Genomic DNA, 7,850 nt, shown 5'->3' with positions numbered 1-7,850 from the left:
TCCTGGTCCTTCGTCAAGCGCAGTCTTCCACCAAGAGGGTGGATATTGCATCATTAGTCAGCAACAAGAAGTCAGTGAAAGAGCCAGCAAAAACAACGGCAGACATTGCCAAGATAGTTCCCAGAATTCTGAAGCGCTTCGTTAAGGCAGCTTCGAAGAAAGAAGAGGCTTCAGAGTCAATTCAGAAGCCAATGACCGCTCTATCCAACATTTCTATCCTGGATCTAACCCACGCTTCGCCAGAGCATCAGCAAGTGCTAGAAGAGCTTCTCAGAAAAATCAAAGTCAAGCCTAGCACCACTCCACAAGATATGGCTCAGATCGTCAATCAGGCCATGACGAACTCACCTATCACATTTTCTGATGAGGATCTGCCAAAGCCACATTCTTTCCACAACAACGCCTTGTACACAGTGGTGCGAACCAGGGGCATGACAGTCCCTCATGTGCTCATTGATGGAGGCAGCAGCCTCAATATCTGTCCTGAAATGACAGCTAAGACATTGGGCCTAAAAGAAGAGGAATATACCCCAGATCCGATAACGATCTACGGTTTTGACAACCACGGGCAGACAGCAAAGGGGAAGATATTTCTCGAAATTTTCATCAATTATTCGGTGCACACCGTACTCTTCCATGTGGTCAATGGGCCGCCTACGTACAATCTGTTGCTTGGGTGCACTTGGATCCACAACGCTAATGTTGTTCCATCAACCTTGCATCAATGTATCAAGTGGTCGAAGGGAGGCATGATCACTATGATCCTAGGAGAGGACCCGGAAGAGCGACTCCCGCAGCCGATGATTCTCTGTCCTACTTTTACTGCCGACATCCCGAGCATCCGAGAAGTCGATGAGATCAATCTAAGTGAAAGCCTGGACATGCTAAAGCTGAAAGAAGTCCAGCCGACAAAAAATGTTGCAGCCGTAACCCAGTGGCAGGGACGTCACTTCTTCAAGTTAGGTGGGCGCCTCGACTGCACTTCCTTCCAGAATCACCCTCTTTTTCCTGAGTTCTCAAAAGCTAAGAGAGGGTTTGATCTTCTGATGAAGCACGGTTATTAGCCCTTCAGGGGCCTAGGCAGAAATGAAGACGGCATTCTGAAGCCGATCGTCCCCGCTTGGCATATTGAAGGTACAGGCTTGGGTTTCACGGGTCAATCGTCCGGCAAGAAGACCACTTTCGTCAAAGGAGCCCAGTGAGAAAGACAATGCCAGTGTTTTTCTGTTTTCTTTTTCCTTTTAAAGTCATCTTGTAAGGGGCAAAAGATCCGCCCCAGTCTCTTTATTTCCTTCAAACATCTGTAAATATCAAAGTTACTTAAATCAATGAAATTTTGATTCCTATTTCTCATCTTGGTGTATACAAATTCTTTGCTTATATACTGTGAACACCCCAAATTTTTCAAAAATTTGTAAAAATGACCTTTTTGCCCCTGGTTTCATTTTCTGAGAAAACCAAAGCTAAATTTTGATCATTCTTCAGATTTTCTGAATTAAAATCCATACTGATATATTCAAAATCAACTCTGGATCCTAATCCAGTACTTTAAATCCATATTTCCTCAAAATCCGGATCTAAACCCATTTTTGAAGAAATTTTCTCAAAATAGTTTTAAAACTCTCAGAAAAATTCTCTTTTGTAAATATTTTACAAAAACACAAAAAAAATAGTTTTTAATCTTTGATTTCTCGTAAAGTTTTAGAATTTTATTCTAAAAGTACAAAAAAAAGAAAAGAAAAATAACATAAAAACCAAAAAGAACAAGATTTTGGAAAAACTACGAGGAAAAACGAACGATTTCAAGCTTTTTAAAGTTGTTTTGCTAAAAAACTCATTTGAAAAACCATTTTACTAAAAGTTTCCAAAGAGGAACCCTCTTTTTGGAAAAGGGGAAAATTTTACAATGACTTGCTCCTGCGTATTCCATTCCGGAAACCTCCATCGCAAGAAGGCATATCTCCATCGTTGATTTTAAACCAGCCTTCTCGTTCTCCTCCATTCATCTTCAACAGATTTTCATTCTCGAACCTTCGTTCTCCTCCTTTAAGAGAAGCACGCAGGAAACCCCTGGGGGCATCCACTTTTTTTTATCAACTTTCACGTAGCAACCCTTCTTCGGCATTCGTCTGTTTTCCTCTTCAAATATCCATTTTCACATCGACTATCGGAGAGCACCATCCATCGATCGACTGAAGTTCTCATACCTCCCTTCTTCAATCAACTTGTCTCTTCGTTCAGCAAAAGGGGAGGAGCCCTCCAGGATAAACAGAAAGCCCCTTCTTCATTCCTCGGAACTTCAGTAGAGCCCTGCTCCAGCCCTCCCAAGTTGAATCCCAGCAAAGGAGGCACGATCCGATCCTCATTGGTCTTCTATCTCTTCAAGCTTTGAAGTTCCACGACAACAGACAAAGATTTATTAAGAGAAGTTTACCCCATCAGCACTACGGTAAGCGTCTTTTCCCCTTTCTCTTTTCATTTTTTTTTATTTTGTTCCCCATTAACGCACCCTTGAGGGATTGGGATCGCTTATAGCGATACCAACCCCTCTCTTGTGCAACAACAAACGGAATGATATCAGATTCCTACACCATTTTTTTTTTCTTTCTCATTTTCGTTCATTTATTCTGCTATTTTAAGTTTCATTCCGATGCATTCGATTATTTCATCTTCACCTCTTTTTGTTTACATTCCTACATCGTTTTTAGTTTGTTTATCCACTGTAAGTGAGTTTTCATTTTTGTTATCGGCTTCGTAGGTCAAGGTTGGTCTTCAAATTGTTGTAATCACCTGTTTCTCCTTTGATTTCTGATATTGTGTCATTATTTAACATCCATTTAACCACCGTCGACCCCTGTATTTTTGTCACCTCATTTCTCTCGTATAAGTGCGTCTGAGCTAGAGATATGTTTCATATTCTGCAATTATATCGCAGTTTTATCACCAGCTACTATGCTCATTGATTTCAAACCACCATAGTTAGCCTTCATTCTGTTTTAGGTTATCGCCCTCTGCAGCTTGTGTATCTCTCTTTTGAACTCATAGTAATTCATCATGGTAATTTCATCTTATTTCCCCATGATTGTTTCCTGTTGATCCCCTGAGCCACAGTGAGGTCTGCTGTACAGACCTACCGTTATAAGGAAATCTCTGATCGAAGATGGGGAAGCAAGCAGACCCGTCAGCTTTCAGTCTCCATGGCCGCATTAGCCTTCCTTTACAGAGGCTTGGCTCGATTTGCCCTCAGAGAGACCATTTTGGTAGAAGGGTGCACTTATGCCCTGCAGTCATGGTTCCTGAGACACGTTCCCTCGAAGGCCAGTTCTTTTAGGTTCAATAGTAAGCAGCCAAAGACAATCATCCAATGTCGAGCTCTGATCAAGAAGCTGCATCAGGAGAAGATTACCTGGGACTTCTTTGACAGAAGAGAGACCGCTCCTCGATACACCTATGCCTGTGACAAGCGTTACAAGTTGATGGGCCCTTTCTTTTGTGTTGATTATCAGCCAGAACGATGTCTGAGGCAGTTTTCGCAGCGACAGGTTCGTGCCAACACCCGCTTCCCGACGGGCAACGTGCCAGAATTCAACCTGCAGTCGGATCAGTGGTCTGGGGGTCGCCAAATATACCTGGGATTCCTTTATTTCTCTGTCTATATTTCCTGGACCAAATGTATCATCTGAATATCAAGAGTTGTGGCAAACTGTCTGCCCACCCTCTCTTTGTCTTTGAATGTTAATATCAATAAAAATTACTTTTTGGCCAAAATTTTATTTCTTGTATTTTTGTTTATAGCACAAATAGTCACAAATTTTGGGTAACGACCCCATCCCGGATAAATGAGACATTCCTTCCATATTTTCTTCAAATATATTTTCTCATGGTTGACGACCTCGCCTAGGTAACAAGGCACATTTCTCTGTTATCATCAAATGGTAACACAATTATCACAAATCGTGTGATGACCCAATCCCGGGTAATGGGATAACCTCTTGAAATAGTCTACCAAATCCCTTCATTTCTTGCTTTTTCTCAAAGAAATTGTGATTTTCAAAAAAGCTTCTCCATACTTTAACCATTCCCATATTCTGCAGGAAAGCTTAGGCATCTGAAAATGGTTCAGACAAGGGCTGATAAAAGGGCTGCTCAACAGCACAGTGACAGCGAGTCAGAGGAGATGAATTCTCCTAGATTATCCAAGAAGAATAACTCCGGGGATGAAAGCGACGTTGATCCGGCCATGTACCAGATCTTTCAAAAAATGATGACCAAGATGATGGCTGAGCAAGCCAAAGCTGCTCCCAAGAAGGCAGCTTCTAAGAGCAAAGCTAAGAAAAAGCCCATGAAGAAGCCAGTCAAGATCAGCAAACAGAAGAAATAACGTGACAGTACTTCTGAGGATTCCGGGTCAGCAGGAGAAGTCTCTGAAGAAGAAGAGCAACTAATCTATATTCCAAAGCATCTGCGGCAGTCCAAGAGGCCAGTGGAAGAGCCAGTATCAGTAAACAAGCCCAAGTATGGGGCCCCCGCAGAAGATTCGATCCAATCTTTGACCAAGATAGTCAAGGACCTGCAAATCCGTGACAAAGGAAAGAGGTCATACACCAGGCAGGATTTCTATCTCGATTTAAAAGGGGACAAGGATCTGGAGAACCTCCCCCGGAAGTTCATCAAGTTTGACGGAACCGGCGATCCAAAAGCCCATTTGGCAATGTTCTTCGCAGAATGTGCCTGGTTCAGTGAAGATAACCGCGCCCGTTTCCTTTGTTTTCCCTGCAGCCTGGACGGGATAGCAGCAAAGTGGTACGCTGAACATGTCAATCCCATCGAACTGAGGGATTTCGACAAAGTTGTTAATATGTTTGTTGAACGCTTCCTGTTCAACACAGAGGCTTTGCCTACCCTGAACCACTTATGCAACCTCAAACAGGAGCCCAATGAGAAGGCCAGGGATTTCATCCATAAGTGGAGGAGCATTTGCAATAAGATGAGGAATCCCATTTCTGAGGAGCATGCCCTCTTGGTCATCCTCAACAATTTTTGTCAGCCTTTAAAAAGTCTCCTTTTTCCTTATCCCTCCAAATCCTTCATCGAACTAACGGAGCGAGCAGAATGACTCGAAATGGGGGTAGAAAATGGGATGTATGAAGGTGTTTCTTCGGCCAAGAACATCCTGGACCCAAAGAAAAAGGCCCATTTTACCTACTCAGCTGATATCCCCGAAGATCATCAGGGCAGTAACAGTAAGAACGACAGCGGCAGTAGCATGAGGCCTGAATAGAACAGGGGAAGAAAGGGCAAGTTCTTCAAAAACAATGATAAGTCTCTCCTGACCGGTCCTCAACAAAAAGGGGACTTTCAAGAAAAACCAAAACACATCAATTGGAGCAAGGATAGGAAGTTCACTCCTTTGGACCAGCCTTTGGAGAAAGTGCTGGAATACCTGCTGTCCCATGGGATGGTGAAGTTGCCCAAAATTGCAGACCCTCCAGTATTCATGGGGAAATACAGAGAGCAGTACTGCAAATTTCATAGAGCCATGGGGCATGATATAGAGCACTGCTTCGTCTTGAAGCATTTGGTCCAGGACTGTATCGACAAAAGCATCCTCGTAGAAGATGAAGAGGAGGGCAAAATGGAAATTTTATCTGCTCTATTCCCGAAGCATTCAGCATCAACCATCTTAGAACACTCTTTCCTTCCACAGAGCCATATACATCCATGCTCTAGTGAAGAGCTAAAATTCCAGCATCACGTAATGGTTCTACATCAGGACCAGCCTGTGTATCAGAAAATGGATATCCTCTCGCTTCTTGACCAAGTTAGTGTACCAGTCAAGAATGAAAGAATCCAAATTTTTCCAAGAAGTTTGCTCAAGAAAGAGGCCTGCACAGAGAAAGCAGAAACATCTAAAGCAGCAGAGGAACAGGCCGATGATTTCCAGAAGCCAATTACAGCACTGTCCAACATTTTCATCTTTGAATAAACTCATGATTCTCCCAAGCATCAGGAAAAGTTGGATAATCTATTAAAAAAGATCAAGGTGAAACCGGGCATCACGCCCGAAGATATGGCGCAAATAGTAAATCAAGCAATGACTAATGCGCCTATCACCTTCTCTGATGAGGACTTGCCAAAGCCTCATTCATTCCACAACAATGCACTGTACATCGTAGTCAGGACCAGGGGCATGACTGTCCCACATGTACTTGTTGATGGGGGCAGCAGTTTGAATATTTGCCCAGAAATGACAGCGAAAGCATTGGGATTGAAAGAGAAGGAATATGTGCCTGATCCCATCACCATCTACGGCTTTGATAATCACGGGCAGACTGCCAAGGGCAAGATCTTCCTGGAAATCTTTATCAACTACTCAGTGCACACCATCCTATTCCATGTCATCAACGTGCCGCCAACTTACAATCTGTTGTTGGGACGAACATGGATCCACAATGCCAATGTCGTTCCATCAACTCTCCACCAGTGCATCAAGTGGTCCAAGGGTGGAATGATCACTACTGTTTTGGGCGAAGATCCTGAAGAAAGGCTGCCACAGCCCATGATTCCTCGTCCAACATTCACAGCTGATATTCCAAGCATCCGAGAAGCGGATGAGATCAATCTCAGTGACAGTCTAGAGATGCTGAAACTGAAAGATGTCATGGATGAAGAGAATGTCGCAGCCACGGTCCAATGGCAGGGACCTTGTTTCTTCAAGTTAGGAGGACGCATTGACTACCCCTCCTTCAAAGATCACCCTTTATTCCCTCAATTCTCCAAAGCCAGAAAGGGATTTGATCTGCTGATAAAACATGGATACCAGCCATTCCGAGGCATGGGGAAAGATGAAGACGGCATGATAGAGCCCATCATTCCAGTTCGGCATGCGGACAATTCAGGGTTGGGGTTCACCGGTCAGGATTCCAGCAAAAGGACAGTTTTTGTCAGAGGAAGCCAATGAAGAGATGATGCCTTAGTTTTCCTACTTTCTTTTCTTCTCTTTTTATCTCGTAGGGACAATACAGTCCCGTCTTTTGTTAAAGTCTTGTAAATACTTTACTTCAATCAATGAAAGATCAAAATTTTCTCTTCGAGTATCCATCATTTCCTTCTTATACTTTGTCTATGTCATTGCTCTTGCTTTATGCAAAAATTTTGATCTGGCTCGTACTTTCTCTTAAAAACAACCTCTTTTGGCGTTTTCAGGACCTTTAACTCCTGAATCAATGACAAGATTTGTTATCAATCCCAAGTATCTAAAATTGGCAAGGTTTCCTGAGATGAAAGACAGAGCAGAAGTCAGTCACGAAGCAAAACAGACTGAAGAGTCAGCCGAATTTGATTCCACCATTCAGGAATTGCCAGAATTTGCTCACATTCAGAAGCAGGATGAACCATCAGCTTTGGTTCAAGATCCAACTGAGGATATCAACATTGGGTCAGAAGATGATCCGAAAATTCTCAAAATCGGGTCGAGTCTAAGCGAAATTGAAAAAGCTAGACTCATCCAAATCCTCAAAAAGCATCAGGAAGTATTTGCATGGACTTATGAAGATATGCCAGGATTGGATATCAAGCTGGTTGAGCATCGACTCAAGTTGAAACCAGAAGCCAGACCAATCAAGCAGAAACTGAGGAAGTTAGACCCTCGAATTGAGCAAGAAGTCAAGGAAGGACTTGATGATTTATTTAAAGCAAGCTTCATCCGGGCCATTGATTATCCAGATTGGTTGGCAAATATCGTAGCAGTCCCTAAAAAGAACGGAAAAGTTCGGATCTGCATTGATTTCAGGGATCTCAATAAAGCCACCCTGAAAGATGATTATCCACTTCCTAATATTGACCTGTTG

Source organism: Nuphar pumila, chromosome 9 (assembly GCF_984573655.1).
Source record: "Nuphar pumila chromosome 9, dmNupPumi1.hap1.1, whole genome shotgun sequence".
Lineage (NCBI taxonomy): Eukaryota > Viridiplantae > Streptophyta > Magnoliopsida > Nymphaeales > Nymphaeaceae > Nuphar > Nuphar pumila.
The sequence above is the reverse complement of the archived record's forward strand: the minus strand, read 5'-3'. Positions refer to the sequence as shown.